This window comes from Lepidochelys kempii, chromosome 6 (assembly GCF_965140285.1).
Source record: "Lepidochelys kempii isolate rLepKem1 chromosome 6, rLepKem1.hap1, whole genome shotgun sequence".
NCBI lineage: Eukaryota > Metazoa > Chordata > Testudines > Cheloniidae > Lepidochelys > Lepidochelys kempii.
In genome coordinates, this window is record NC_136385.1 from 14,507,995 (window position 1) to 14,530,006 (window position 22,012).

Consider the following 22,012-nt stretch of genomic DNA (forward strand, 5'->3'; position numbering starts at 1 on the left):
CTGTGGTCCTGCAAGGGCACCCACTCTCAGCTGCACGCTTCTCAGATGCCGCCTATCTTGGGTGGAGACACATATCTCCCTTGCCCTGCCTAGGGCATTTCCAGGCTGTGCAGTCCCCTGACTGTGCTGTGATATCCCCCAGCAAAGCAGACTGTCTAAACAGGCCAGCATCTGTGCTGGGCAATCTCATTAGAGACGAATAACAATGACATTGCTAGCAGTTACAAGTGATCACATGGCTTTTCTGAGCAGGCACTTTTATTCTTAAGGTAAAATCATTACAGAGAAAACATGAAAACAATAACACAAGTTACACACTGGTAATAAGCTTACCAGAGATCACCCCAACTCCAGCAAGGGCTCTGGCCGATGATCAGTCCTCTAGACCTCACCCAGGGATATTTCTGTGGTCACCAGTTCATAGCAGCTGTCAATCAGAACTAGCTCCCCCAGGAGTTAGGGAGTCCCTCCTTTATCCCCTTTGAAGAGACCATGAATGGGTATCAGCCAGGCAATGGGTTTCTCCCCAAGGCGCCACTTCAAAATGGTAACTCCGCTAACTTGCATCCCCCCCCACCCAAGTATTTCCTAGGCAACCCACTTAACTAAAAGATCAGTCTAGTCTAGCCCATCATTTTAGAGAGTCCTTTGAGCACGTGCCACTTCCCAGGGTTTGCATTAGTCTTGTGTTCCCCTTAAAGGAGTTACATCCTCCCACAGTAATCCGGACACAGCTTTAATAATACAGCAACCTTCCAAGACACTTCACCTTAACTCAGCAAGGTTTGTTCAGGGTGCTGCCGATTATTGTCCCATCTGTCACAGGATCTGGGTCACCAGTTATCAGTCTGTGTCTCTCTCCCCCCCCCCTGCGGGCAGGGAGTGGCTCATGCTGTCCCGGGTGAGGGGCTTAGCAGTGAGGCCAAGGGCAACTGCCCCATGGAGCTCGACCTGGATACCCTGGACAGCCTCATCTCTGACCTGGCCGACACCATCTTCTACAGCCGCAACCCGTATGTGGGGCCCAACCCCCGCAGCCTTGGTGAGCACTGATCAGCGTTCCTAACACAGGGGATTCCCCTCTCCGTGCCCCATAGGCATTCCCCTCTCCAGGTCTCAGCCCCCTTTCCCCATCTCTCCATAGAAATTCTTGTCTCTGGATCTCTTCCCCTTCCCAGAGGGATTCCCCTCTCTGGATCTCTGCCCTGCCCCCATGCTTCATAGGCGCTTCCTTCTCTCATTTGCATCCCCTGCCCCCCAAGTGCTAAAAGGGGATGGTCCTGAGCTCTGACCCCCCTCACCCCCGTATCCCCCAGGCATTCCTGTCTCCGGATATCTGCCTCTCTCTATCTAGGGGTGTGAATGGGCCCCCCTAGAGTCCTCATTCGCTGCCTGGCAGTCTGGTGCCTGAGGGGAGCGAGGTGGGTTGGGCAGGGCTCTGCTTTGGGCGGGATGGGAGCGGCTGGTGCTGTGTCTGACCCGCATCACCATACTGTGTTCCCCAGCTCACCAAGGCAACGCGGACATGATTCAGCCCACCCTAACCCAGCTGCATCCTAACTTTGGAGAGGATTTCATGGACACCCTGGACCCCATTCATGGTAACTTGCACTGGCCACTGTGCACGGATCCCGTCTGGGGTGAGGTTGGCTATCCTGGCGCACAGCGACGGCGGGGGGTTCCAAACACCATGCTGCCTGGTGATAGAGGGAATCAGCCTGGTGTCCCCTCCCAGGCGCCCTGGGTCAGACCAGGGGCGTCCCTTCCCGGCCGCCCCCCCGGGGCATCCCCTTCCGGCCGCCTTTGGTCAGGCCAGGGGCGTCCCCTCCCCTGCCGCCCTGGGTCAGGCTGGGGGCGTCCCCTCCCCACCATGCTGGAGCACACTGTTAATCTGTTGCTGGGAGGAATTGGTTGTGCAGCTGAGTGCTGGCAGGCTTCGGGGGTGGGGAATGGGGTTTGGCTCTGCAGGCCTGGCATTGTCTGATGGGCTCATCAAAGGGAAGTGGCAGGGAGATTGTGAAGTGACTGTGGACAGAGAGCTGCCCCCGCAGCATGGGACACACCAGTGGAACTTTCTGCTGCAGGGCCTTGGCAGGACACCGGGGCTGTACGCCAAGGAGCCTTATCTCAGTCTTTTTCTGTCTCTCTCCCTGCTCCTCGCTTGGACCCAACAGACAGCCCGGCCAGCTCTCCCTTGGGGGCCGCCAGCCCCAGCCTCCAGGGGCTCAGCTGTGCCTCCTCTGTCACCTCTAGCGCCTCTGACTCCCTGAAACTCCTCCTGTCTGTTGCTCATGTAGCCGCTGCCAAGAAAGGTTCAGAGCAGGCCCTCCAAGTCTGTTTTTCCTGTTTCTGGTCCTGGGGCTGGGCCCAGATGCTGCCCAGGCTAGCTGGATGGCCACGCCCCAACTGCGAACGTCCCTGATGCCAAGGGGCAGCCAGCCGAGACTTTGGGTCCCTGCATGGACCCAGTGAAGTATCTCAGGTCAAATTGAAGCTGTGCATTCTGGGATATGTAGTGTCTCCAGGCCACCTCCCCATATTCAAAATGAGGTAATTGGGCCAGTGAGTCACCATTTCATCAAGGGGTTTGCCCATACGCTCAGAACTACCATGCACACACCACACCAACCCACAGCTGTCACCCTAGTCACCACTGCTACGGCCCCAGCCACTGCGCAGCAGGGAATCCTGTGTACCCTGCAGCCACACAGCTCTGCTGACGCCCCTCAATCCCAACCCGCAGCCCCCTGCTAACCTAGTCCTGAGCTTCCGCCTACCCCCAGCTCTGCCGATGCCCCTCAGTCCTGACCCACAGCTCCCGCAATCCCAGCTCCGGGGTCCCCCAAGTCTGAGCTCTGTAGCTGCCATTTGTACCAAGTGTTGTGATGTAATTATCATTCCTATTATGGTTATTCTGCTCTGATTTATCCAGGTCCTTTGCATTTTCTCTCTCTCTCTTCCCCCTGCCCTGGAGGGATAGCTCAGTGGTTTGAGCATTGGCCTGCTAAACCCAGGGTTGTGAGTTCAATCCTTGAGGGGGCCATTTAAGGATCTGGAGCAAAAATTGGGGATTGGTCCTGCTTTGAGCAGGGGGTTGGACTAGATGATCTCCTGAGGTCCCTTCCAACCCTATTTAGAAAAGCTGGACGTGCACAAGTCCATGGGGCCGGATGAGTTGCATCCGAGAGTGCTGAAGGAATTGGCGGCTGTGATTGCAGAGCCATTGGCCATTATCTTTGAAAACTCGTGGCGAACCGGGGAAGTCCCGGATGACTGGAAAAAGGCGAATGTAGTGCCAATCTTTAAAAAAGGGAAGAAGGAGGATCCTGGGAACTACAGGCCAGTCAGCCTCACCTCAGTCCCTGGAAAAATCATGGAGCAGGTCCTCAAAGAATCAATCCTGAAGCACTTGCATGAGAGGAAAGTGATCAGGAACAGCCAGCATGGATTCACCAAGGGAAGGTCATGCCTGACTAATCTAATCGCCTTTTATGATGAGATTACTGGTTCTGTGGATGAAGGGAAAGCAGTGGATGTATTGTTTCTAGACTTTAGCAAAGCTTTTGACACGGTCTCCCACAGTATTCTTGTCAGCAAGTTAAGGAAGTATGGGCTGGATGAATGCACTATAAGGTGGGTAGAAAGCTGGCTAGATTGTCGGGCTCAACGGGTAGTGATCAATGGCTCCATGTCTAGTTGGCAGCCGGTATCAAGTGGAGTGCCCCAAGGGTCGGTCCTGGGGCCGGTTTTCTTCAATATCTTCATAAATGATCTGGAGGATGGTGTGGATTGCACTCTCAGCAAATTTGCGGATGATACTAAACTGGGAGGAGTGGTAGATACGCTGGAGGGGAGGGATAGGATACAGAAGGACGTAGACAAATTGGAGGATTGGGCCAAAAGAAATCTGATGAGGTTCAATAAGGATAAGTGCAGGGTCCTGCACTTAGGACGGAAGAACCCAATGCACAGCTACAGACTAGGGACCGAATGGCTAGGCAGCAGTTCTGTGGAAAAGGACCTAGGGGTGACAGTGGACGAGAAGCTGGATATGAGTCAGCAGTGTGCCCTTGTTGCCAAGAAGGCCAATGGCATTTTGGGATGTATAAGTAGGGGCATAGCGAGCAGATCGAGGGACGTGATCGTTCCCCTCTATTCGACATTGGTGAGGCCTCGTCTGGAGTACTGTGTCCAGTTTTGGGCCCCACACTTCAAAAAGGATGTGGATAAATTGGAGAGAGTCCAGCGAAGGGCAACAAAAATGATTAGGGGTCTAGAACACATGACTTATGAGGAGAGGCTGAGGGAGCTGGGATTGTTTAATCTGCAGAAGAGAAGAATGAGGGGGGATTTGATAGCTGCTTTCAACTACCTGAAAGGGGGTTCCAAAGAGGATGGCTCTAGACTGTTCTCAATGGTAGCAGATGACAGAACGAGGAGTAATGGTCTCAAGTTGCAGTGGGGGAGGTTTAGATTGGATATTAGGAAAAACTTTTTCACTAAGAGGGTGGTGAAACACTGGAATGCGTTACCTAGGGAGGTGGTAGAATCTCCTTCCTTAGAGGTTTTTAAGGTCAGGCTTGACAAAGCCCTGGCTGGGATGATTTAACTGGGAATTGGTCCTGCTTCAAGCAGGGGGTTGGACTAGATGACCTTCTGGGGTCCCTTCCAACCCTGATATTCTATGATTCTATGATATTCTATGATTCATCTCTCCACCCCCTTTCAGCCTTTCTTCTTTGTCACAAACAGTTCATGCTTTTTCTCTTTCCCTTCACAGATTTCTTTGCTGCCTGTCGCCCCCAGCCTGTGACCCAGGTGAATAGAAGTAGCAGCTGCCCTCTGACTGCTCAGCAATGCCCCCGCCCTCTGTCTGTAGAGATCAGCTGGCACCACATTGCAGCCTATGCTTTGCCTTCACTGCAAGGTCTATGACCTCCTCCCTGGTGTCACAGCACCCCTCCTCTGGGGAGGGCAGGGCTGGGTGGTGCAGACCCCTCCCTGGTGTCACAGCCCCCCCTGCTGGGAGGGCAGGGCTGGGAAGAGCCGGCCCCTCCACCTTGCCTGCTGTCACAGGCCCCCTGCTAGAAGTTCAGGGCTGGGCGGTACAGGCCCCTCCTCCTGGCCTAGTGTTGCAGGCCCCCTGCTGAGGAAGGCAAGGCTGATTTTCTCTCCCTCTTTCCCCCAGGCTTCCACGCTGCTGCCAGCTGCTGCCCCACTGGTCTCTCTGTCCAGCACTTGTGACCCGGACGTGACCACCAGCACTAAGGAGCTGCCTCTCCACAGGAGCTCTCTCACCTCCCTTTCCTTCCCCCTGGATCTGGAGCCCCTCACACCCCTGAACGGGCACCAGACCTTCCTGCCGCTCTTCCCCACCTCCCCGCTGCGGGTCAGCCTGCCCCCGCCCAGCCCTCCCACGCAGCACCCCCAGCCCACCCTTGTCTTCTCCGTCATCACCCACACAGCTGCTGAAAAGCCCCCTTCACCCACCTGACACCCTCCTTCACCTGGGGGCACCTTTGCCATGCCTGCATGCCATGCCCAATAGGGCAAGGTCCCGGCAACTGCAGCCCATTGCCCCAGCGCCTACTGCCACCCACCCCCCAGCAGTCCCCAGTGCCTTCCTTGTGGTATGTGCTTGTGTGGGCAGCGCAGCCTGCCTGCCTGGCACTTGGGGAGGGGCTGTTGTGGTGGGATGAAGGGGAGTGGATGTGGGAAGAGTGGGCACAGGGGCATTGCTTTTAGGGGCAGGCAGGTGGGGATGGGTGCGTGGGGCAGGGGAACTTGGCATGCCTGCGGGTGTTGCTGTCACAGGTCAGTGTGGGGGGAAATTGCTCTGGGGGGCTGGGCACAGAGGGTTGCTGTCGGGGTGCGGGACCAGGCACTGAGTGGGGGGAGTTGGCAGGGGGCTGAACATAAGGGGTATTGCTGGTGTGGGGGTACAGGGGAGGGCTGTTGGGTGGGGGAGAAACAATGGAGTTGCTGGTGGGAGGAGTGGGTGGGGGTGTCCACAGTACAGGGGAGCCTCTCCCCCCGCCCCCCTCAGATGGCCATCGCAAGACCCAGGGCTGGAGAGACACTGCCCTGGGTGGCTACCTAGGAGCTGTGGTCTCTGTGGGTGAGCCTCACTCCTCCTCTACCCACTTTCTTTTCCCCCCAGGCCCATCGCCACAGCCCCTCACTCCAGCCAGGGACTCTTCCCAGGTAAGAGCACCTCTTGCTGGAGAGGGTGGGGCTGGGCAGTGCAGGCTCCTCCCCCTCTCTGGTGTCACAGCACCCCCTGCTGTGGAGGGCTGGGCTGGGCATCTATAAGCTCCTCCCCCTCCCTGATGTCACAGCACCTCCTGATGATGAGTCATACAATTTAAATCCACATAGGAATCACTCCGCTAACGCTTCTGGGTTTAGTGGTGCCTTACTCTCCCCCCCAGTGCTTGTGGCTGAGGCAGATTTCTGTCCTCCCTTGCTGACTCCCTCCTCGTCTCTCCCCTCTAGGTCTGCGCCCCCCTGGAGCTCCCTGCAGGTGTTCTGCTGATGGAGAATCCCATCCACCCTCGCTCTGTCATTGCCTCCTCCAGCACGGGTAAGATGGGGGGTGCTGCTGTCAGGCCCCTCATCACATGGGCTCTCGCTGTGGGTGCTTGGCTCTCAGGGGTGACGGGACAGAGGTGATGGGGCTGGGGAAGAGCATCAGGCTGGGGTGGGTACGAAGAGGGAAGGGGCAGGGTGGTGGTTGGCTCATAAGTATCTAGGGAGTGGGAACTTGGTGGGTTCATAGGTGGCTGAAGAGAGGGCGTGTTGAGGGGATGGCATGATGGGGGGCTGACTGGGGGGATGACAAGATCAGGGACTGGCTGGGGGGGGGACCTGGAGGGATGGCTGGGGGGACCTGGCTGGAGGATCTGTGGGGCTGGCTGGGGGGACCTGGGGTGATGGCAAGGTGGGGGCTAGCTGGAGACTCTGAGGGGACAGGAAGGTTGGTGGGCTGGCTGGGGGGACCTGAAGGGCTGGCAAGGTGGAGGCTGGCTGGGGGATCGGGGGGAATGGCAAAGTGGGGGGCTGGCTGTGGGATCTGGAGTGATGGCAAGGTGTGGGGCTGGCTGTGGGATCTGGAGTAATGGCAAGGTTGGGGGCTGGATGGGGGATCTGGGGTGATGACAAGGTGGGAGCTGGCTGGGGGATCTGGGGGGTTGGCTCGGGGGGGCTGGCTGGGACACCTGTTTGTGTGTGGAGGGGGTTGGCTCCGGGGAATGGGGTGACTAGGGGGTGGCTCACCCTGCATTGCCTGCTGGTGTGGGGCCCGGACTGTCCAAATTTGGGGATGCCAGCTCAGTGGCACTAATGGGTGATCACATCCAAGAAAGCCAGGTCTGTGGGTCAGAGGCTGGTTTGGCCCCAGACTGGCACTGCCTGGGGCTGATCTGGAATGTGCCATTCTGGGGACGAAGTGGGGAGCCTGCAGTTTTAGGCTCCTCCCCATGGCGAGGGTGGCGCTGGGGAGGGTTCACGGCATCACTGATCTGGGGGTGGATCGTGGGAGTGTGGGGCCTAGAGCCTTCTCTCCTCCACATGAACAGACCTCTGCTCCTAGAAGGGGACTGGGAGCTGAACCCACTTGGGCAGTGTCTGACAGGTTCCCTCAATAGCACATGTGCCCAGAAGTGCTGGGGTGGGATGGCTCACCCACGGTGCCCTACTGGGCTCTGGGGAGCAGCATCAGGATCTTGCCCACACGAGCGACCCGAATCATAGAATGTCAGGGTTGGAAAGGACCTCAGGAGGTCATCTAGTCCAGTCCCCTGCTCAAGGTAGGACCAATCCCCAACTAAATCATCCCCACCAGGTCTTAGAATCATAGAATATTAGGGTTGGAAGGGACCTCAGGAGGTCATCTAGTCCAACCCCCTGCTCAAAGCAGGACCAATCCCCAATTTTTTTTGCCTCAGATCCCTAAATGGCCCCCTCAAGGATTGAACTCACAACCCTGGGTTTAGCAGGCCAATGCTCAAACCACTGAGCTATCCCTCCCCCCTTTGTCAAGCCTAACCTTAAGAACCTCTAAGGGTATGTCTACACTACGAAATTAGGTCGAATTTATAGAAGTCGGGTTTTTAGAAATCGTTTTTATATAGTTGATTGTGTGCCGACACAAAATGCTCTAAGTGCATTAAATGCATTAACTTGGCAGAGTGCTTCCATAGTACCGAGGCTAGTGTCGACTTCCGGAGCGTTGCACTGTGGGTAGCTATCCCACAGTTCCCGCAGTCTCCACCACCCATTGGAATTCTGGGTTGAGATCCCAAGGCCTAATGGGGCAAAAACATTGTCGCTGGTGGTTCTGGGTACATGTCATCAGGCCCTCCCTCCCTCCCTCCGTGAAAGCAATGGCAGACAATCGTTTTGTGCCTTTTTTCCTGTGCAGACTCCATATCACGGCAAGCATGGAGCCTGCTCAACTCACTGTCACCATACATCTCCTGGGTGCTGGCAGACACGGTACTGCATTGCTACACAGCAGCAGCCCATTGCCTTGTGGCAGCAGACGGTGCAATAGGCCTGATGACCATCGTCATCATGTCCGAGGTGCTCCTGGCCTCCTCGGTAAGGTCAGTCAGGAGCACCTGGGCAGATATGGGTGCAGGGACTAAAATAGGAGTGACTCGACCAGGTCATTCTCTTTAGTCCTGCCAGCAGTCCTATTGCACTGTCTTCTGCCAAGCAGGCAGGAGATGAGGATGGCTAGAAGTCCTATTGCACCATCTTCTGCTGAGCAGCCAGGAGATGGGGATGGCTAGCAGTCCTACTGCACCGTCTGCTACCAGCCAAAAGTAAAAGATAGATGGAGTGGATCAAAACAAGAAATACACCAGCTTTGTTTTGTATTCATTTGTTCCCCCCTCCCTCCCTCCCTCCGTGAAATCAACGGCCAACAATCGTTTCGGTGAGGTCTGTCAGGGGCACCTTGAAAAGTTGAATGGGGATTCAGTCCTGCCTGAAATACCAGGGGGAAGGATAGCTCAGTGGGTTGAGCATTGGGTTGAGCATTGGCCTGCTAACCCCAGGGTTTTGAGTTCAATCCTTGAGGGGGCCATTCTGTGTGGCAGTTGTTTTTGTTTCTCCTTGATGTGAAGCCACCCCCTTTGTTGATTTTAATTCCCTGTAAGCCAACCCTGTAAGCCATGTCGTCAGTCACCCCTCCCTCCGTCAGAGCAATGGCAGACAATCGTTCCGTGCCTTTTTTCTGTGCAGACGCCATACCATGGAGCCTGCTCAGATCACTTTGGCAGTTAGGAGCACATTAAACACCACGCACATTATCCAGCAGTATATGCAGCACCAGAACCTGGCAAAGCAAAACCGGACAAGTAGGCGATGTCAGCACAGTGACGAGAGTGATGAGGAGATGGACGAAGACTTCTCTCAAAGCACGGGCCCTGGCAATGTGGGCATCATGGTGCTAATGGGGCAGGTTCATGCGGTGGAACGCCGATCCTGGGCCCGGGAAACAAGCACAGACTGGTGGGACCGCATAGTGTTGCGGGTCTGGGACGATTCCCAGTGGCTGCGAAACTTTCGCATGCGTAAGGGCACTTTCATGGAACTTTGTGACTTGCTTTCCCCTGCCCTGAGGCTCAAGAATACCAAGATGAGAGCAGCCCTCACAGCTGAGAAGCGAGTGGCAATAGCCCTGAGGAAGCTTGCAATGCCAGATAGCTACCGGTCAGTCGGGAATCAATTTGGAGTGGGCAAATCTACTGTGGAGGCTGTTGTGATGCAAGTAGCCCATGCAATCAAAGATCTGCTGATATCAAGGGTAGTGACCCTGGGAAATGTGCAGGTTGTACTAGATGGCTTTGCTGCAATGGGATTCCCTAACTGTGGTGGGGCCAAAGACGGAACTCATATCCCTATCTTGGCACTGGAGCACGAAGCTGGCAAGTACATAAACCACAAGGAGTACTTTTCAATAGTGCTGCAAGCACTGGTGGGTTACAAGGAATGTTTCACCAACATCAACGTGGGATGGCCGGGAAAGATACATGACGCTCGTATCTTCAGGTACTCTGGTCTGTTTCAAAAGCTGCAGGAAGGGACTTTCTTCCCAGACTAGAAAATAATTGTTGGGGATGTTGAAATGCCTGTAGTTATCCTTGGGGACCCAGCCTACCCCTTAATGCCATGGCTTATGAAGCCATACACAGGCAGCCTGGACAGAAGTCAGGAGCTGTTCAACTTCAGGCTGAGCAAGTGCAGAATGGTGGTAGAATGTGCATTTGGACGTTTAAAAGTGCGCTGGCGCAGTTTACTGACTCGCTTAGACCTCAGCGAAACCAATATTCTCACTGTTATTACTGCTTGCTGTGCGCTGCACAATATCTGTGAGAGTAAGCGGGAGACGTTTATGGTGGTGTGGGAGGTTGAGGCAAATCGCTGGCCGCTGGTTACATGCAGCCAGACACCAGGGCGGTTAGAAGAGCACAGGAGGGTGCGGTGCGCATCAGAGAAGCTTTGAAAACCAGTTTCATGACTGGCTATACAGTGTGAAAGTTCTGTTTGTTTCTCCTTGATGAACAACCCCCTCCCCCTTGGTTCACTCTACTTCCCTGTAAGCTAACCACCCTCCCCTCCTCCCTTTGATCACAGCTTGCAGAGGCAATAAAGTCATTGTTGCTTCACATTCATGCATTCTTTATTAATTCATCACACAAATAGGGGGATAACTGCCATGGTAGCCCGGGAGGGGTGGTGGAGGGGGGAAGGACAAGGCCACACAGCACTTTAAAAGTTTAAAACTTATTGAATGCCAGCCTTCTGTTGCTTGGGAAATCCTCTGGGGTGGAGTGGCTGGGTGGCCGAAGGCCCCCCCCCCCACCGTGTTCTTGGGCATCTGGGTGAGGAGACTGTGGAACTTGGGGAGGAGGGTGGTTGGTTACACAGGGGCTGTAGTGGCGGTCTGAGCTCCTGCTGCCTTTCCTGCAGCTCAACCATACACTGGAGCATATTTGTTTGATCCTCCAGCAGCCTCAGCATTGAATCCTGCCTCTTCTCATCACGCTGCCGCCACCTATCAGCTTCAGCCCTCTGTTCAGCCCACCACTTACCCTCTTCAGCCCGTCACCTCTCCTCCCGGTCATTTTGTGCTTTCCTGCACTCTGACATTATCTGCCTCCACGCATTCGTCTGTGCTCTGTCAGTGTGGGAGGACAGCATGAGCTCAGAGAACATTTCATCGCAAGTGCGTTTTTTTCACCTTCTAATCTTTGCTAGCCTCTGGGAAGGAGAAGATCCTGTGATCCTTGAAACACATGCAGCTGGTGGAGAAAAAAAAAGGGACAGTAGTATTTAAAAAGACACATTTTATAGAACAATGGGTACACTCTTTCATGGTAAACCTTGCTGTTAATATTACATACATAGCACATGTGCTTTCGTTACAAGGTCGCATTTTGCCTCCCCCGACCACTTGGCTAAACCCTCCCCTATCCCCGTGACTAACAGTGGGGAACAATTCTGTTCAGCTACAGGCAAACAGCCCAGCAGGAACGGGCACCTCTAATATCCCCTTAAGAAAAGCACCCTATTTCAACCAGGTGACCACGAATGATATCACTCTCCTGAGGATAACAGAGAGATAAAGAACGGATGTTGTTTGAAAGCCAGCGAACATACGCTGCAATGCTTTGTTCTGCAGTGATTCTCGACTATGTGCTACTGGCCTGGTGTGGTAAAGTGTCCTACCATGGTGGACGGAATAAGGCTGCCCTTCCCAGAAACCTTTTGCAAAGGCTTTGGGAGTACATCCAGGAGAGCTTTATGGAGATGTCCCTGAAGGATTTCCGCTCCATCCCCAGACATGTGAACAGACTTTTCCAGTAGTTGTACTGGCCACGAATGCCAGGGCAAATTAATCATTAAACACACTTGCTTTTAAACCATGTATACTATTTAAAAAGGTACACTCACCAGAGGTCCCTTCTCCGCCTGGCGGGTCCGGGAGGCAGCCTTGGGTGGGTTCGGGCGGTACTGGCTCCAGGTCCAGGGTGAGAAACAGTTCCTGGCTGTTGGGAAAACCAGTTTCTCCGCTTGCTTGCTGTGAGCTATCTACAACCTCATCATCATCATCTTCCTCATCCCCAAAACCTGCTTCCATGTTGCCTCCATCTCCATTGAAGGAGTCAACACGGTTGGGGTAGTGGTGGCTGAACCCCCTAAAATGGCATGCAGCTCAACATAGAAGCGGCATGTTTGGGGCTCTGACCCAGAGCGGCTGTTTTCCTCTCTGGTTTTCTGGTGGGCTTGCCTCATCTCCTTAAGCTTCATGCGGCACTGCTTCGGGTCCCTGTTATGGCCTCTGTTCTTCATGCCCTGGGAGATTGTGGCAAATGTTTTGGCATTTCGAAAACTGGAACGGAGTTTTGATAGCACGGATTCCTCTCCCCATACAGCAATCAGATCCCATACCTCCCGTTCGGTCCATGCTGGAGCTCTTTTGTGATTTTGGGACTCCATCATGGTCACCTCTGCGATGAGCTCTGCATGGTCACCTCTGCTAATGAGCTCTGCACTCACCTGCAGCTTGCCACGCTGACCAAACAGGAAATGAAATTCAAAAGTTCGCGGGCCTTTTCCTGTCTACCTGGCCAGTGCATCTGAGTTGAGAGTGCTGTCCAGAGCGGTCACAATGGAGCACTCTGGGATAGCTCCTGGAGGCCAATACCATCTAATTGCATCCACAGTACCCCAAATTCGACCCGGCAAGGCCGATTTCAGTGCTAATCCCCTTGTCAGGGGTGGAGTAAAGAAACAGATTTTAAGAGTCCTTTAAGTTGAAAAAAGGGCTTCACCGTGTGGATGGGCGCAGGGTTAAATCGATTTAATGCTGCTAAATTCGACCTCAACTCCAAGTGTAGACCACGGCTAAGGAAGGAGATTCCACCACCTCCCTAGGTAACCCATTCCAGTGCTTCACCACCGTCCTAGTGAAAATGTTTTTCCTAATATCCAACCTAAACCTCCCCCACTGCAACTTGAGACCATTACTCCTTGTTCTGTGATCAGCTACCACTGAGAACAGTCTAGAGCCATCCTTTTTGGATCCACATTTCAGGTAGTTGAAAGCAGCTATCAAATCCCCCCTCATTCTTCTCTTCCGCAGACTAAACATCCCCAGTTCCCTCAGCCTCTCCTCATAACTCATGTGTTCCAGTCCCCTAATAATTTTTGTTGCCCTCTGCTGGACTCTTTCCAATTTTTCCACATCCTTCTTGTAGTGTGGGGCCCAACACTGGACACAGTACTCCAGATGAGGCCTCACCAGTGTCGAATAGAGGGGAACGATCACGTCCCTCGATCTGCTGGCAATGCTTCTACTTATACATCCCAAAATGCCATTGGCCTTCTTGGCAACAAGGGCACACTGTTGACTCATATCCAGCTTCTCGTCCACTGTAACCCCTAGGTCCTTTTCTGCAGAACTGCTGCCGAGCCATTTGGTCCCTAGTCTGTAGGGGTGCATGGGATTCTTCCGTCCTAAGTGCAGGACTCTGCACTTGTCCTTGTTGAACCTCATCAGATTTCTTTTGGCCCAATCCTCCAATTTGTCTAGGTCCCTCTGTATCCTATCCCTACGCTCCAGCATATCTACCTCTCCTCCCAGTTTAGTGTCACCTGCAAACTTGCTGAGGGTGCAATCCACACCATCCTCCAGATCATTTATGAAGATATTGAACAAAACCGGCCCCAGGACCGACCCTTGGGGCACTCCACTTGATACCGGCTGCCAACTAGACATGGAGCCATTGATCACTACCCGTTGAGCCTGATAATCTAGCCAGCTTTCTATCCACCCTATAGTCCATTCATCCAGCCCATACTTTAACTTGCTGGCAAGAATACTGTGGGAGACCATGTCAAATGCTTTGCTAAAGTCAAGGAACAACACGTCTACTGCTTTCCCTTCATCCACAGAGCCAGTTATCTCGTCATAGAAGGCAATTAGATTAGTCAAGCATGACTTGCCCTTGGTGAATCCATGCTGACTGTTCCTGATCACTTTCCTCTCATGCAAGTGCTTCAGGATTGATTCTTTGAGGACCTGCTCCATGATTTTTCCAGGGACTGAGGTGAGGCTGACTGGCCTGTAGTTCCCTGGATCCTCCTTCTTCCCTTTTTTAAAGATTGGCACTACATTAGCCTTTTTCCAGTCGTCCGGGACTTCCCCCGATCGCCATGAGTTTTCAAAGATAATGGCGAATGGCTCTGCAATCACATCCGCCAACTTCTTTAGCACTCTCGGATGCAACGCATCTGGCCCCATGGACTTGTGCACGTCCAGCTTTTCTAAATAGTCCCGAACCACTTCTTTCTCCACAGAGATCTGGTCACCTCCTCCCCATGCTGTGCTGCCCAGTGCAGCAGTCTGGAAGCTGACCTTGTTTGTGAAGACAGAGGCAAAAAAAGCATTGAGTACATTAGCTTTTTCCACATCCTCTGTCACTAGGTTGCCTCCCTCATTCAGTAAGGGGCCCACACTTTCCTTGACTTCCTTCTTGTTGCTAACATACCTGAAGAAACCCTTCTTGTTACTCTTAACATCTCTTGCTAGCTGCAACTCCAGGTGTGATTTGGCCTTACTGATTTCACTCCTGGATCCCCAAGCAATATTTTTATACTCCTCCCTGGTCATTTGTCCAATCTTCCACTTCTTGTAAGCTTCTTTTTTATATTTAAGATCAGCAAGGATTTCACTGTTAAGCCAAGCTGATTGCCTGCCATATTTACTATTCTTTCTACACATCAGGATGCTTTGTCCCTGCAACCTCAATAAGGATTCTTTAAAATACAGCCAGCTCTCCTGGACTCTTTTCCCCCTCATGTTATTCTCCCAGGGGATCTTGCCCATCAGTTCCCTGAGGAAGTCAAAGTCTGCTTTTCTGAAGTCCAGGGTCCGTATTCTGCTGCTTTCCTTTCTTCCTTGTGTCAGGATCCTGAACTCGACCATCTGATGGTCACTGCCTCCCAGGTTCCCATCCACTTTTGCTTCTCCTACTAATTCTTCCCGGTTTGTGAGGAGCAGGTCAAGAAGAGCTCTGCCCCTAGTTGGTTCCTCCAGTACTCTAGATGAGGCCTCACCCAATGCGAAATAGAGGGGAATGATCATGTCCCTCGATCTGCTGGCAATGCTCCTACTTATACAGCCTAAAATGCCGTTAGCCTTCTTGGCAACAAGGGTACACTGTTGACTCATATCCAGCTTCTCGTCCACTGTAACCCCTAGGTCCTTTTCTGCAGAACTGCTGCCTAGCTGCTTAATCCCTAGTCTGTAGCAGTGCATGGGATTCTTCCGTCCGAAATGCAGGACTCTGCACTTGTCCTTGTTGAACCTATTCAGATTTCTTTTGGTCCAATCCTTTAATTTGTTGAGGTCCCTCTGTATCCTATCCCTACCCTCCAGCGTATCTACGTCTCCTCCCAGTTTGGTACCATCTGCCCTAGACGTTTCCCTGTCTCCTTTGGGAGGTGGATTGGATTGAAAAATTTGTGGATCTATAGGTGGAGGAGGCCTGGAATTACTTCATGTCAAGTTGCAGAAACTATCAGAAGCCTGCATCCCAAGAAAGGGGAAAAAATTCATAGGCAGGAGTTGTCGACCAAGCTGGATGAGCAAGCATCTCAGAGAGGTGATTAAGAAAAAGCAGAAAGCCTACAAGGAGTGGAAGATGGGAGGAATTAGCAAGGAAAGCTACCTTACTGAGGTCAGAATATGTAGGGATAAAGTGAGAAAGGCCAAAAGCCATGTAGAGTTGGACCTTGCAAAGGGAATTAAAAAGAATAGTAAAAGGTTCTATAGCCATATAAATAAGAAGAAAAGAAAGAAAGAAGTGGGACTGTTTAACACTGAGGATGGAGTGGAGGTGAAGGATAATTTAGGCATGGCCCAATATCTAAACAAATACTTTGCCTCAGTCTTTAATGAGGATCTTAGGGATAATGGTAGGATGATACATGGGACTGAGGATATGGAGGTAGATATTACCACATCTGAAGTAGAAGCCAAACTCGAACAGCTTAATGGGACTAAATTGGGGGGCCTGGATAATCTTCATCCAAGAATATTAAAGGAACTGGTACATGAAATTGCAAGCTCATTAGCAAGAATTTTTAATGAATCTGTAAACTCAGGGGTTGTACCGTATGACTGGAGAATTGCTAACGTAGTTCCTATTTTTAAGAAAGGTAAAAAAATGATCCCGGTAACTACAGGCCTGTTAGTTTGACATCTGTAGTATGCATGGCTTTACAAAAGGTAGATAGTGTCAAACCAACCTGATCTCCTTCTTTGAGAAGAAAAGGAGTACTTGTGGCACCTTAGAGACTAAACAATTTATTAGAGCATAAGCTTTCGTGAGCTACATCTGATGAAGTGAGCTGTAGCTCACGAAAGCTTATGCTCTAATAAATTGGTTAGTCTCTAAGGTGCCACAAGTACTCCTTTTCTTTTTGTGAATACAGACTAACACGGCTTGTTCTTTGAGAAGGTAACAGATTTTTTAGACAAAGGGAATGCAGTAGATCTAATTTACCTCAATTTCAGTAAGGCATTTCATGTGGTTCCACATGGAGAATTATTAGCTAAATTGGAAAAGATGGGGGTCAATATGAACATTGAAAGGTGGGTAAGGAACTGGTTAAAGGGGAGACTTCAGCGGGTCACACTGAAAGGTGAACTGTCAGACTGGAAGGAGGTTACTAGTGGAGTTCCTCAGGGATCGGTTTTGGGACCAATCTTATTTAATCTTTTTATTACTGACCTTGGCACAAAAAGCGGGAATGTGCTAATAAAGTTTGCGGATGACACAAAGCTGGGAGGTATTGCCAATACAGAGAAGGACCGGGATATCATACAGGAAGATCTGGATGACCTTGTAAACTGGAGTAATAGTAATAGGATGAAATTTAATAGTGAAAAGTGCAAGGTCATGCATTTAGGGATTAATAACAAGAATTTCTGTTATAAACTGGGAATGCATGACTTGGAAGTAACAGAGGAGGAGAAGAGCCTCGGAGTACTGGTCGATCACAGGATGACTATGAGCCGCCAATGTGATATGGCAGTCAAAAAAGCTAATGCGGTCTTGATCATAGAATCATAGAATCATAGAATATAAGATTGGAAGGGACCCCAGAAGGTCATCTAGTCCAACCCCCTGCTCGAAGCAGGACCAATTCCCAGTTAAATCATCCCAGCCAGGGTTTGTCAAGCCTGACCTTAAAAACCTCTAAGGAAGGAGATTCTACCACCTCCCTAGGTAACGCATTCCAGTGTTTCACCACCCTCTTAGTGAAAAAGTTTTTCCTAATATCCAATCTAAACCTCCCCCACTGCAACTTGAGACCATTACTCCTCGTTCTGTCATCTGCTACCATTGAGAACAGTCTAGAGCCATCCTCTTTGGAACCCCCTTTCAGGTAGTTGAAAGCAGCTATCAAATCCCCCCTCATTCTTCTCTTCTGCAGGCTAAACAATCCCAGCTCCCTCAGCCTCTCCTCATAAGTCATGTGTTCTAGACCCCTAATCATTTTTGTTGCCCTTCGCTGGACTCTCTCCAATTTATCCACATCCTTCTTGTAGTGTGGGGCCCAAAACTGGACACAGTACTCCAGATGAGGCCTCACCAATGTCGAATAGAGGGGAACGATCACGTCCCTCGATCTGCTCGCTATGCCCCTACTTATACATCCCAAAATGCCATTGGCCTTCTTGGCAACAAGGGCACACTGCTGACTCATATCCAGCTTCTCGTCCACTGTCACCCCTAGGTCCTTTTCCGCAGAACTGCTGCCTAGCCATTCGGTCCTTAGTCTGTAGCGGTGCATTGGATTCTTCCATCCTAAGTGCAGGACCCTGCACTTATCCTTATTGAACCTCATCAGATTTCTTTTGGCCCAATCTTCCAATTTGTCTACGTCCTTCTGTATCCTATCCCTCCCCTCCAGCGTATCTACCACTCCTCCGAGTTTAGTATCATCCGCAAATTTGCTGAGAGTGCAATCCACACCATCCTCCAGATCATTTATGAAGATATTGAACAAAACCGGCCCCAGGACCGACCCTTGGGGCACTCCACTTGATACCGGCTGCCAACTAGACATGGAGTCATTGATCACTACCCATTGAGCCCGACAATCTAGCCAGCTTTCTACCCACCTTATAGTGCATTCATCCAGCCCATACTTCCTTAACTTGCTGACAAGAATACTGTGGGAGACCGTGTCAAAAGCTTTGCTAAAGTCAAGAAACAATACATCCACTGCATTCCCTTCATCCACAGAACCAGTAATCTCATCATAAAAGGCGATTAGATTAGTCAGGCATGACCTTCCCTTGGTGAATCCATGCTGGCTGTTCCTGATCACTTTCCTCTCATGCAAGTGCTTCAGGATTGATTCTTTGAGGACCTGCTCCATGATTTTTCCAGGGACTGAGGTGAGGCTGACTGGCCTGTAGTTCCCAGGATCCTCCTTCTTCCCTTTTTTAAAGATTGGCACTACATTAGCCTTTTTCCAGTCATCTGGGACTTCCCCCGTTCGCCACGAGTTTTCAAAGATAATGGCCAATGGCTCTGCAATCACAGCCGCCAATTCCTTCAGCACTCTCCGATGCAACTCGTCCGGCCCCATGGACTTGTGCATGTCCAGCTTTTCTAAATAGTCCCTAACCACCTCTATCTCCACAGAGGGCTGGCCATCTCTTCCCCATTTTGTGATGCCCAGCGCAGCAGTCTGGGAGCTGACCTTGTTAGTGAAAACAGAGGCAAAAAAAGCATTGAGTACATTAGCTTTTTCCACATCCTCTGTCACTAGGTTGCCTCCCTCATTCAGTAAGGGGCCCACACTTTCCTTGGCTTTCTTCTTGTGGCCAACATACCTGAAGAAACCCTTCTTGTTACTCTTAACATCTCTCGCTAGCTGCAGCTCCAGGTGCGATTTGGCCCTCCTGATATCATTCCTACATGCCCGAGCAATATTTTTATACTCTTCCCTGGTGATCCCTTGATGCATCAGGCGAGGTATTTCCAGTAGAGATACGGAGGTGTTAGTACTGTTACACAAGGCACTGGTGAGACCTCATCTGGAATATTGTGTGCAGTTCTGGTCTCCCATGTTTAAGAAGGATGAATTCAAACTGGAACAGGTACAGAGAAGGGCTACTAGGATGATCCGAGGAGTGGAAAACCTGTCTTATGAAAAAAGAAAAGGAGTACTTGTGGCACCTTAGAGACTAACAAATTTATTTGAGCATAAGCTTTCGTGAGCTACAGCTACAGGATACATCTGATGAAGTGAGCTGTAGCTCACGAAAGCTTATGCTCAAATAAATTTGTTAGTCTCTAAGGTGCCACAAGTACTCCTTTTCTTTTTGCGAATACAGATTAACACGGCTGCTACTCTGAAACCTGTCTTATGAAAGGAGACTCAATGAGTTTGGCTTGTTTAGCCTAACTAAAAGAAGGCTGAGAGGAGATATGACTGCTGTCTATAAATATATCAGAAGGATAAATACCATGGAAGGAGCATTATTATTTAAGCTCAATACCAATATGGACACAAGAACAGATGAATATAAACTGGCCATCAGGAAGTTTAGACTTGAAATTAGACAAAGATTTCTAGCCATCAGAGGAGTGAAGTTCTGGAACAGCCTTCCAAGGGAAGCAGAGGGGGCAAATGACATATCTGGCTTCAAGACAAATCTTGATAAGTTTATGGAGGAGATTATATGATGGGATAGCCTAATTTTGGCAATTAATTGATCTTCGACTACTAGCGGTAGATATGCCCAAGGGCCTGTGATGGGATGTTAGATGGGGTGGGATCTGAGTTACTACAGAGAATTCTTTCCTGGGTGTCTGGTGGTGAGTCTTGCCCACATGCTCAGGGTTTAGCTGATCGCCATATTTGCAGTCAGGAAGGAATTTTCCCCCAGGGCAGATTGGCAGAGGCCCTGGGGAGTTTTTGCCTGCCTCTGCAGCGTGGGGCAGGAGGATTCTCTGCACCTTGAAGTCTTTAAACCATGATTTAAGGACTTCAGTAGCTCAGACATAAGTTAGGGGTTTGTTACAGGAGTTTTTGGGTGAGATTCCGTGGCCTGCATTGTGCAGGAGGTCAGACTAGATGATCATAATGGTCCCTTCTGACCTTAAAGTCTATGATTCCCCCAGATGCCAAGTCCGAAGATGGAGCTGAGCGCCTTGGACCCCACACTTTCCACCAGCCCTGCAGCTTCCCCAGCACCAAGGTAACATGGGCCCTTGCCAAACCACCCACACCTGGGCCCCTCCCTGCTGAGTGGGGCGGCAGGGAGACTTTCCAGGGAAAGCCAAGGGTGCTGCGGGGAGCAGGGTAAGGGCTCAGTAGAGGGCCCTGTACCTCACTGTCAGTGTTAACTCCAGTGTGGCACTAGTGAGTGCTGTGCTGCCGGAAGTGGGGTGGGGGACTTGGTAGGGGGGTGCTTCCCCTCATACTCAGTGCTGATCCCAGTGCCCCAGGGGTGCCGTGTGTGAGGTGGATAGGCATCACTGCCCCTTCTGTTAGCTCCTGTCTCTGCGCTGTTGGAGAGGGATCAGCCCTGATCCCTGGGGCAGGGCTCACAGCCTAGTTTCGATTGGATCCTGCAGGGCAACCGAAGAGCTGGCTTTACCTCTGCCGACCACGCCCGGCGCATGAACATCAGCTGCGCCTTCAACACCCTTGCCAGCCTGGTGCTGCCAGGCTTGGCCCAGCCCACTGTTAAGGTACATGCCACGTGGTGCCCCCAGCCATGCCTGCTATCCAGCCTTCCGATCCCACTTCGCTTCACTGCGCAGCCCTGTTCTCCCCAACAGGGGTGCTAGAACACCTGGCTCCACTTTGCTGTGCCAGCCCAGTCCTCATCCATCCCTCACCCTTGTCCTTCCCCCTTCTCTGCTCATCCCTGGTCCTCGTCCCTCCCTCCCCGTCTCCCCTTCGGCTTGTCCCTTGCTCCCTGTACCCTCCATGTCCATCCCTGCCCTTCATCCCTCTCTGCCCGTTGGTGGCTGCTGTGTCTCATGCTCGCCTGTTTCCCCCAGCTCCGCAAGGCCACGCTGCTGCGGAGAAGCGTGGTGTATGCGGGGCAGCTGCAGCGGGAGCACGGCAGGGGCAGGAGGCGGCCCAGCGCCTGCGGGGTGAGATTGAGGAGCTGAGCGCTGCCATTGGGTGAGTGCGGGATGAGGGTGGGGCTTGATTGCTGTCATTGGCTGAGTGCAGGAAGCGGCGGGGACCTATGGGGTGAGATTGAAGAGCTGAGTACCGCCATTGGGTAAGCGCAGGGAGCCGGCGAGGCCTGTGGAATGAGATTGAGGGGCTGAGCTCTGTCATTGGGTGAATGCGGAGAAGGGGCGGGATCTGTGGGGTGGAATCGAGGGGCTGAGCAGCGCCACTGGGTGAGCGCAGAGAGGGGGTAGGACTTGCAGGGTGAGACCGAGCAGCTTGAGTGTTGCCATGGGGTGAGTGCAGGGGGAGGGGCAGGGCCTGTGGGGTGAGGTCAAGGAGCGGAGCGCTGCCATTGGGTGAGTGCAGGGATGAGGTGGGGCTGTGCCCTGGACTAGTTTTACCTTCTCCCCCGTCTCACCCCAGGGAGATCCAGCGCCAGCTGCCCCCCAGCGGGATCCCGGTCCCCCCTCTGTGCTCAGACCCCACAGCCCGGCTGTATGGCGACTGTGTGCGCCGCACCCTGCAGAACTGGCGCTTCTGGCTCGTATCCACTGGCATGATTGTGGCCAGGGCATAGGGTGACCAGACAGCAACTGTGAAAAATCAGGACAGGGGTGGGGGGTAATAGGAGCCTATATAAGAAAAAGACCCAAAAATCAGGACTGTCTCTATAAAATCAGGGCAGCTGGTCATCCTACCAGGGCATCCTGGGGGGCAGGGACACCGCAGGGCCCTGGCTGGGAGGGGGCAGGGATGGCTCTTCAGGGCAGAGTGGATG

At 52.2% G+C, this 22,012-nt stretch overlaps 1 pseudogene across 1 annotated transcript in view; it reads left to right on the plus strand.

The window, feature by feature from the left end:
• LOC140912441 (MLX-interacting protein-like) overlaps positions 1 to 22,012 on the plus strand; it is a 47,554-nt pseudogene that overhangs the window by 23,893 nt on the left and 1,649 nt on the right. The window contains exons 6-16 of the transcript XR_013635902.1: positions 876 to 1,042; positions 1,506 to 1,601; positions 2,175 to 2,312; positions 4,781 to 4,818; positions 5,189 to 5,646; positions 6,161 to 6,204; positions 6,496 to 6,583; positions 20,223 to 20,299; positions 20,679 to 20,795; positions 21,111 to 21,237; positions 21,658 to 21,778. The product of XR_013635902.1 is annotated as an MLX-interacting protein-like (transcript). The remainder of the gene's footprint in view (positions 1 to 875; positions 1,043 to 1,505; positions 1,602 to 2,174; positions 2,313 to 4,780; positions 4,819 to 5,188; positions 5,647 to 6,160; positions 6,205 to 6,495; positions 6,584 to 20,222; positions 20,300 to 20,678; positions 20,796 to 21,110; positions 21,238 to 21,657; positions 21,779 to 22,012) is intronic.